Source organism: Phalaenopsis equestris, unplaced genomic scaffold, assembly GCF_001263595.1.
Source record: "Phalaenopsis equestris unplaced genomic scaffold, ASM126359v1 Scaffold000333, whole genome shotgun sequence".
NCBI lineage: Eukaryota > Viridiplantae > Streptophyta > Magnoliopsida > Asparagales > Orchidaceae > Phalaenopsis > Phalaenopsis equestris.
This window is the reverse complement of record NW_018164775.1, coordinates 679,151-687,876: the sequence shown is the minus strand read 5'-3', so window position 1 is coordinate 687,876 and position 8,726 is coordinate 679,151.

Here is an 8,726-nt window from a genome sequence, read left to right as displayed (position 1 = left end):
TTCCATTAAAAGCCCACATGATGAATTTTATCTCCATTATCCATTCAATTAAAATCACTCCTAAAGTTCTAAATCTAAAATCAAATCATTCCAAATCAAGCATCATGCCAAAATCAACTAAAATATCTTATAAATTCAAAAATCTCTTCTCATGAAAATTAGTCAAGCTACATGCAAAACATGAAGCCACCCCAACCCCCAAAAGCAAAAGAAAAGCCATGAGAGTCTTGCCACCTCATCAAACTATTAATGGAAAGTGGCCAAGCTATTTTCAAGCCTCCTTAAAAAGGTTTTAACTCCTCCCATGAATCACTCTAACCCATGTTTAGCCAAATCTCTTTGGATGGTGATTTATCTCCAATGATTAAGCTGAACCAAATGATCTTCTCTTTAGCCCAAACCTTCCTTGAGGGGTGAACCCAACCCAAAACCATGATTTGACCCAAATTGACCCAAAATAGCCCTTCCCCCATACTATTTCAATTCAATGCCCTTACACATGGCCAACTACAATTGACTTCACTAAACCCAAGCCTTGACCTCCCTGGACTGGATAGTGACCTAAGCTTGGCCAGTCGGCCACCTAGGCTGCCGGAAAAGCCATGGGCAAGTGTTCCCCCATGGCTAAAACTCAAAATTAAACCCATCCAAGCTATCTCATCCTAATTGGATTTTTGCACCTTGCTGGCATCCACATAAGCAACCTAAACCACCCCCCAATTGCCCATGGTGGCTTCTTCTTCCCCCTCTTTTTAAACCCACCCTCCATGGCTAAGAGAAGAGAGCTTGAAATCCCTTGGGGAGACTCTGCCAAATTGCTTCCAGAGCTTTCCAGAGCTTTCTCAAGACCTCTTGAGTTCAACCCAACCATCCTTAGCCACTCAAATTCACTGCTCGAGCTCAATTTTGGAGCTCAATCCCTAGGCCGAAACAGGACATCCCCAAACACTCCACCAAACTCAAATTAATTACACCCACACCATCCCCACAGTGAGAGAAGAAGATCCTCCATAAAAGTCTCATCACGAGACCACCCTAGCCCTAAGGTGGACTTTAATCAACACCCCAAATTGGCCTTGGTCGAAATCATACCTAGGCATTTCACCACGACTTGAGGCTTCATCTAGGAGCTCTTTGGACTCAAGGCAAGCTTTTGGAAGCACTCAATCGAGGCCACACCTCTTGGGCAAAGGTATTAAACTCTTCCCTCAAACTTCCCCTCAAACTGAGCTTCATTTGATTCTCCATGCTTATAGACTTGATTTAAGGCTTGATCAACAATATGGATACGTTCTCATAGTCAAGGCGAGTCTATAGAAACAAACCACACTTAATTTGGTTGAGTATCGAGAGAGATATTAAGCCTAGAAGTTGGATGGTTCTCGGGCTAGGAATTTGAGGACGATGAATGGATGCCGTCCGTTTTCACATGTATCGAGCGGACGGTCGTGATGGAGCCGAACGAAGGAGTGGGGCATGAATCGTGGGCCGAGTCAGCACTGAGGTGTCTGGCGGCGTCGAATGGGAGCGCACTGCGTGGAGCTTCAGAGCCGTCGTAGGATTGCGTGGCGCCGCGTCACTTAAGTATGAAAATAAGGATTTTCTTATTTAAATAAATAACTAGAACTTCAAAAATCCATAACTTTGTGTAAAAAAATCATAAAAATAAAATAAAAATACCCTCTTGCTCAGTGAACAGAGGAGAATAGTGTGGAAATGACTTCATATTTTTTTAATGCATGTATTATTTTTAATTAATTAAATTGTGTTTTCCTTATTTTGATTCTCCATTTGCATGGACATTTCACCATGACTTGATTTTTGGGTCTTTAATTCTACATGTTATGAGGATACTTTCTTTGATTTTTCCAAGGTTATGGGAGGTCTCTAGGCATAAATATCTAATTTTCAAATTAATAGTCCCTATTTTGGTATAAAAATCATAATAATTAAAATATTCATCAGAAAAATACAAAACTTATTTTGGTAGGTTCACTTGATCAGAGGACTCTAGAAAAAAATATAAACTTGATTTAAATCATTTAAACTAACCCTGAAAATAAAATGAAAATTAATTTAGAGTGATTATAAATGTAAATGACATAAAAATTATTCCACACTGTAATTTAATGTTAAAGGAGCTCTCCATAAAAATTTTAAGTCAATTGGAGTTAATTTGACAACTCAAATGGATTAATGAAGTGAAATAATATTTTTGGCATTAAAATAATTCTATAATTAAAATACAACTCAAAAAATTATAAAATTGTTTTGGGAGTACCTTATGACCAGAAGAACCTAAGAAAAATAAAATATGAATTAAAATAAAGTCTTCACTTTTAAGCTATTTTTTAGTATTTAAATAATTAAAAATTAATTAAAAATCATAAGAATTGTAAAATGGCAAAAAACATATTAAAATGTCACATTTGGCTTCTTGATCACTTGGGATCAATTAAAATAATTTCTTTAATTTTCTAAATCAAGACATTAATTTCAAAGGCTTAAAAAATAAAATTTTCCTTAATTTTTCACTAAAATAATTCCAATAATTAAAATATAAATAAAAAAAATATAAATTTATTTTTTTGGGTTGCCTGGACTCAGAGAGATTTAATAAAAATATAAAACTTAATTTTTCACTTAAATATTTTTTTATATTTAATTAATGCTAAAAACCAACAAATAATTCTAATAATTAAATTAAATATCTAAAAACCATGAAAATTGGTCCAAGTGGTCCTCTAACCTAGGTGAACTTCTAATTATTTTATTAAGGATAAAGGTTTTATTTAATTAAGTTATTAAATTTTCATTGAAAATCCCAATTTTTGCATTAAAAATAATTATAAACTTAAATAAAATTCAGAAAAGTCATGTTGAAAATCTTGCTAGCGTAGATCTTATTTTCTCCTGTGATGTTTTAATTAACCCATAAGTGGGGTAACATAAAAATTTTAAATTCATTTGGGTTTAATTTAAAGATCATTGGAGTCTAATTTAATGAATTATGGGGTATTAAGTTATGGGCTATTAAGGCCTTAAGGGTGAAAATGTAATTTTGGAATTTAAGGCTTAATTAATATTTAGGCTTAACCAAAGGGCTAAATGGACAACAAATGGTCTTAATCGATATGTTTTGATGGCTGAAATATGGAAGAGATAAATGGTAGTAACCAATCTCACTTTGATCTTCTAAAGGATAAATTTGTAATTTTTCAGAATTAATGAAATTTAGAAGAATGTTTAAATGAAAAGATACTAAAATAAGGGGTTTGATTTTGGAAGATCATAACTCGCTTATTTTTTTTAAACCCCCAACTATTTGTTTTGAGATGATTTATAATTCATGATAGGGATTAAGAATATAAATATTGAAAACCCTTTTTCTTAAAATTATAAATCTACTCATTAAATCTTAAGGGCTTAGTAGTCAACTAGGCTTAATCAAAATTCTGTATAATAGGTTTAGAAAAGTAATTTATGATTAACTTAAAACCTTTCAAAACACTACAAACCCATTCTTTAAAATCAAATTATTCAAATTCCTTAATTAAGTCAACATTGCCCCCAAGGGTCTTTACTTACATAATTCATAAGTAAGATATGAAGTGACGATTACCCGATTTAAGAGAAAATCAAAACATCACAATTCACTGAACATAAGGGTATTAACTGAATGAACTATATAGTAAACATTATAAGGCCAAAATGAACTCTAGATAATTCCAGGGACTATGAAATGTCTAAGGTATTACCCGAGACCTCTTCATGATCCTTTGGAAATCTTGAAGGACATCTGGACTCATTATGATTTGCTTAATAGAATCATCCTCAAAATTTGGAACCAGCAAAATATGACATAGGATCTGATAGATACACCTCAAACTTGTATTTTCTACTTTCTTTATAAGCATGTTTTATGCCTTGCAAATATACTAAAGTTTCAGGTGGAGGAACGAGAAGACTAGTCAGGTACGCTTTTACAGTTTATAGTACTTTCTTTTCTTGTACTTTCTACACCGTACTTTTATGCTTACGAACTTGCATGCTAAACAACGATGTCACCCTGCATGAAAACCAAAACTGCTAGGTTAGCCACAAAACTGAAACCAAAATAAAAATTAAAATCAACCAAAATAAAATTCACCGCCACAACATTCAAAATATAAGGCAACTCAAAATTTAATCACAAACATCACGAAACAACAATTGCAACTAAATTAAAACGTCTCTATCGGGTGATCGGGAATCCCTCGGAGGAGGTAACCTACGGTTGCTAACGAGATTTCCCACGGTCTAAATGAAAGTATGGAACTCATTAAGTTGAGTTTAGTAAATTTATTTGGACTAAGTGAATCCAAAACGAGGGAACCGTAGGATCCTAACCGGTGTCGCTCTAATCAACTTTAATATGCCCCATAATATTTAAAGAACCATAACCATAAGGAAATTGGATTTGACATCATGACTTGACACATTAGAAAACTTAAACTCACAACAACGAGGAGCTTGTAACTAACATTGTGGGCAGCACAACCATCTTCAGCAGCAAAACATGTCTACATCAGCTAAATCATTTCTTAGAATTAAACAACAAATCCATAAGAATTCGAGATTGTTTGTTTATGCAACATAAATCCTCAATTTATCTTTAAGCCCTTGTATAGCCCTGCTATACAATTTAAGCCCTAACCTGCTTTAGGATTCTGAGGTTATCGTCTGTCGAGACCTAAATCCTCACATCTTCCAGGCTATTTTTGTGATCGTTTCACATGAATATAAGCCCTAATTAATAAAATTGGTAGGATGAAAAATTTAAATATTTTTCCCCTAAATTAAGTTAAACCATAGGATAACTTGGGAAGTCGCCGAGGTTCTCCTCTCGATCTATGAAATCCCCTAGTTCTTCCTTTTTTGGATTCCAAAATAAAATGTTCCAAACTTGAGTCATTCCCTTCTTACATCTCTTCGTCCGATCCCATTGAAAAGTCCTATCATTTTGAATTCCTTAAAAATAATATCCCCCTGATTTTTATCGAGAGTTTTCTTAGGTGACTCCGGGTGACTCTTTTCTTAGGTGACTCCGGTTATCTAAGATGTAATTAACTATATAGGCTTGCCCTTATAGGAAGCATTTCTAAACCCAACTTAATATAAATCCTATTTAATTTTTTGTATTAAATATGAAAAATTATCGGTCAACATAAAATGGTTTTCACATCTTTAGTTCATTTAATCGAGCTAGCAGTAAGTAATGTACTTATCCCCCGGGATAGGTGCACTACTTGCGGTATTAGGCTCGTTTATTTAAACTACTAGGAATATGAGATCGGTTCGGTCTTGTATTTTCAAAATTTTAAAATATTATTTTTTTTAAATTACATATGTATTAAATTAAATTAAAACAGGTGTTAGGATACCCATCATAATAGTCGACAACTTAACAACTCCCAATGTTTTAGTGCCAACACCGACCTTTCTTTGCAGCGCAACACCCCTCTTGGGTTGAGATATGAACCTAGTTGATGCATGCCCAAGCTCCTTCATTGGCACTCTATCTCACCGGTGACCACCTCCTCCTCCCTAGCAAAGCATTGTCCGTGGAGCAGCGCCTCCTAGATATTTTCGTGATGCTCTAAAGGCCTTAGCCTTACACGTTGTCTCCCCCTCACCGGAGCGACGACCGCGTTATGTTGCCAATGCCGACGTCCAAAAACCCCTCAAAGGTATGTGTTGGCCTTATTTCTATATAATATAATATTTATCAGATGTACTTGCATATCTCTTGCCCTCACTTCTCCTGCACATTTATGTGTCTCGTTGCAAGGTACGTCAGCGCATGAACCAGACGTAGACAACTTATAACAAGCAAAGAGAACACATTCGTAACCGTCACGGTGGTGAGATTCCCGACTCCTAGCTGACCCTAGGCTTTAGTAGTGTCTAGGCGTGTGATTTTGATCGCCCACACGGGGTACGTGATCCAGAGCTAGCCGGCGCGATGACGTACCTATGTGATTGATTGTTGATTTACCTAGAGCTAGCCTTTAGGTTAAGACTTTCAATGCGAGGCCAAGCACCCCCCGTAGAGTTGAGCGGCTTCTCTGTTGTGAGTCTTAGGACCTAACCCCACCGGGACGAAATCCCAATTTCCCACAGTTTTGGCGTTTCTAATCTCTCTTAGAGGGATTAGTTGAGTTCAGATTTAGAGGACGAGAAGAAATTTGTAGCTAGTATGTTCTATAAGATCATTGGTGTTCGTAGAGTGTTAAAGGACTTGTGGTCATTCAGCCCTATGAACTGTGGAGAGTTTCTCTTACAAGAAGTCAGAGGGGGAAACCCTCTACACTGTCATGCCAAAGTCATAGGCGGCGATGCAGCAAATCTAAGTGCGTCAGCCCTAGGTACTTATGCGAGGTCGTTAGGACGAGTTCGACGTATCGTCGAGCGGTTGGGTTTCATTGCATTTGCATGGACCATTTCATAACATTTTTTGTGTTGTGTGGATCATACTGCATCTCATGTACATGATCATTTAAGCACTTCGGTTCAATCGCCCACCTCGACCCGATAGACCAATCACTTTAGTTTGACCGACCGGCCACCCTGGCCCGGTCAACCGATCACTTGCATCATAGTGCATGTTGTGCATGTTCATATTGCATGTCTGTCTATTTGCATGTTGTACTTCATATGTGTTTGTACTTTGCATTTGCACTGGTGTGATTCTCCTCAGTGAGGATCACCACTCCCACCTTCGGATCCTGCCTCCTTGGCATACTCATTTGTTCGGGCCACTGCCGTCACGACATGTCCATCTCCGGGTCACTGCCTCCTCGATATACTCATCTTTTGGGCCGTTGCCACTACGGTATGCCTGCTCCTTTTGAGTAACTACCATCACGACATACTTTCCTTCACCACTTTGGTGTGCTTATCATATTTATGTTGCATATCATGCATGTCTGCATGTGTGCTCGATGAGAATCTCTTGGGTAAGGTGTAATTCCTCTTTATAAGTATCCTTTTACTCGATGCAAACTCACCTATAATCAGTGTCTGCTAGTTTCAGGGCACCCCGTGTCCCCGGGCACTAGTTCATCTTTATAGGTAACCTGTTTTACCGGTATATCCCGTTTGTGTGTGCAATCTTGCATGTAGCATCTTTGCATTCATTTATATGGTGTGTGTTCACACTTTTGGGCACCCGCTGTGATTGTCCCATACTTCGGCCGAGTAGTCACAATGTGTGCTTTTTGCATGACTGTTTATTTTGCCCATTCCTCAATGACTTTTCCTACTAGTTAGGAGAGTGATACCTTAACAAGCATTTCTTGCTGGGTTGATTCCGACGAGCAATTCGAGTTAAGTCATCATGATTGACACGAGTATGATTGTGCTAAAGATTTAATAGATATAACTTGTGTCACCACTCTTCGTGACACACTTTAGATCATTTAGATCTTTAGGATGGGGTCGGTATGTCGACCCCATCAAAGTCATACTATGTCCAGACTTACCCCACACTCAGGTACTATGTTGACACACTTTTTGTTAGATGGTGTATTAAGCTAGGATTTGGGTTGCTATGTAGTTTTTTTAATGTTTGGCTATTGTTTTTTGCTGGATTTGCTTTCTAATCAGATATATTTCTTTTGCATTATGCTTGTGGTGTAACTGCATGCTACATATGTGTGGTAATGTGTTAGGGCATTTTCTGCATGGAGCCATGCCTATTTATATGCACACACACATGTACCGCTATGGGGGGAGCATGTGATGATTTCTGACCCTTTTGTAGGTGCTACTTAGCTTCCTCACTTTTAAGGCACGACTCATGATACGTTATTTGCATGTGAGCTTTCCAGCTGACACTTGTTTTCATGCAGGATTAAGTCTTATTCTTTTCTATGTACTTTTTAGAGTTTAGGAGAGTCATGTAGCAGAAATACGATACGGGCACGAGTTCTGAGACGTTAGCGCGAGAACCACGTGGAGGAGACCTGGAGAAGATGCTTGTGCCCCGTATCTTAATTCTGCATTTTTACATTGATGTATAGGACCGGGCATGTATATGCGGAGTTCGATCGCTCTTCTTCTTTTTTGGGATATGTTGCCAACCCAATGACACCGAACTTTTATTATTTTATTTGACTTGTTTTGCTTTTTGCATCATATTGCATGCCTGCATTTGCATGAATTATTTTCCTTGTTTCTTTTTGTGATATGAGATTTCACGATGTAATATAGGCTCTTTAGGAATTAAAATCCTAATTTTCTACTTAGAAATCCTAAATAAAATATTCAAGATAATTAAAACTTAGGATTAAAATATTCAGGATTTTCAAATTTCACATTTACTTTCCTGCATATATTAGTAGAGCCTCCATAATACTTAAAGACCGCTCTAGATAACTGCATTCATATTTGCATGTCCCCAGGAGGAGTCCCCGTGCTTCTCCAACCCGACTGACCCAAAATACCTTTATATAAGTGGTTGTGTAGTGCGCCTAGAGTGTTAAAATGCTTGCCGAACCAGACGTGGTGTAAGTCTTTTTGTTTGGAGGGTTTCTAGTTTTATAGCTGAACCTCCACTTTCTCTTCTTTCCTAAGACATCCTTGCCACTTCGACATGTACCACTTTGACAAATATAAGTCCCACCACTTAAAGCTCCAGTTTATAGTCATAGGATAGAGTTTGCTTCCTTTGACCCTAGGGCTAC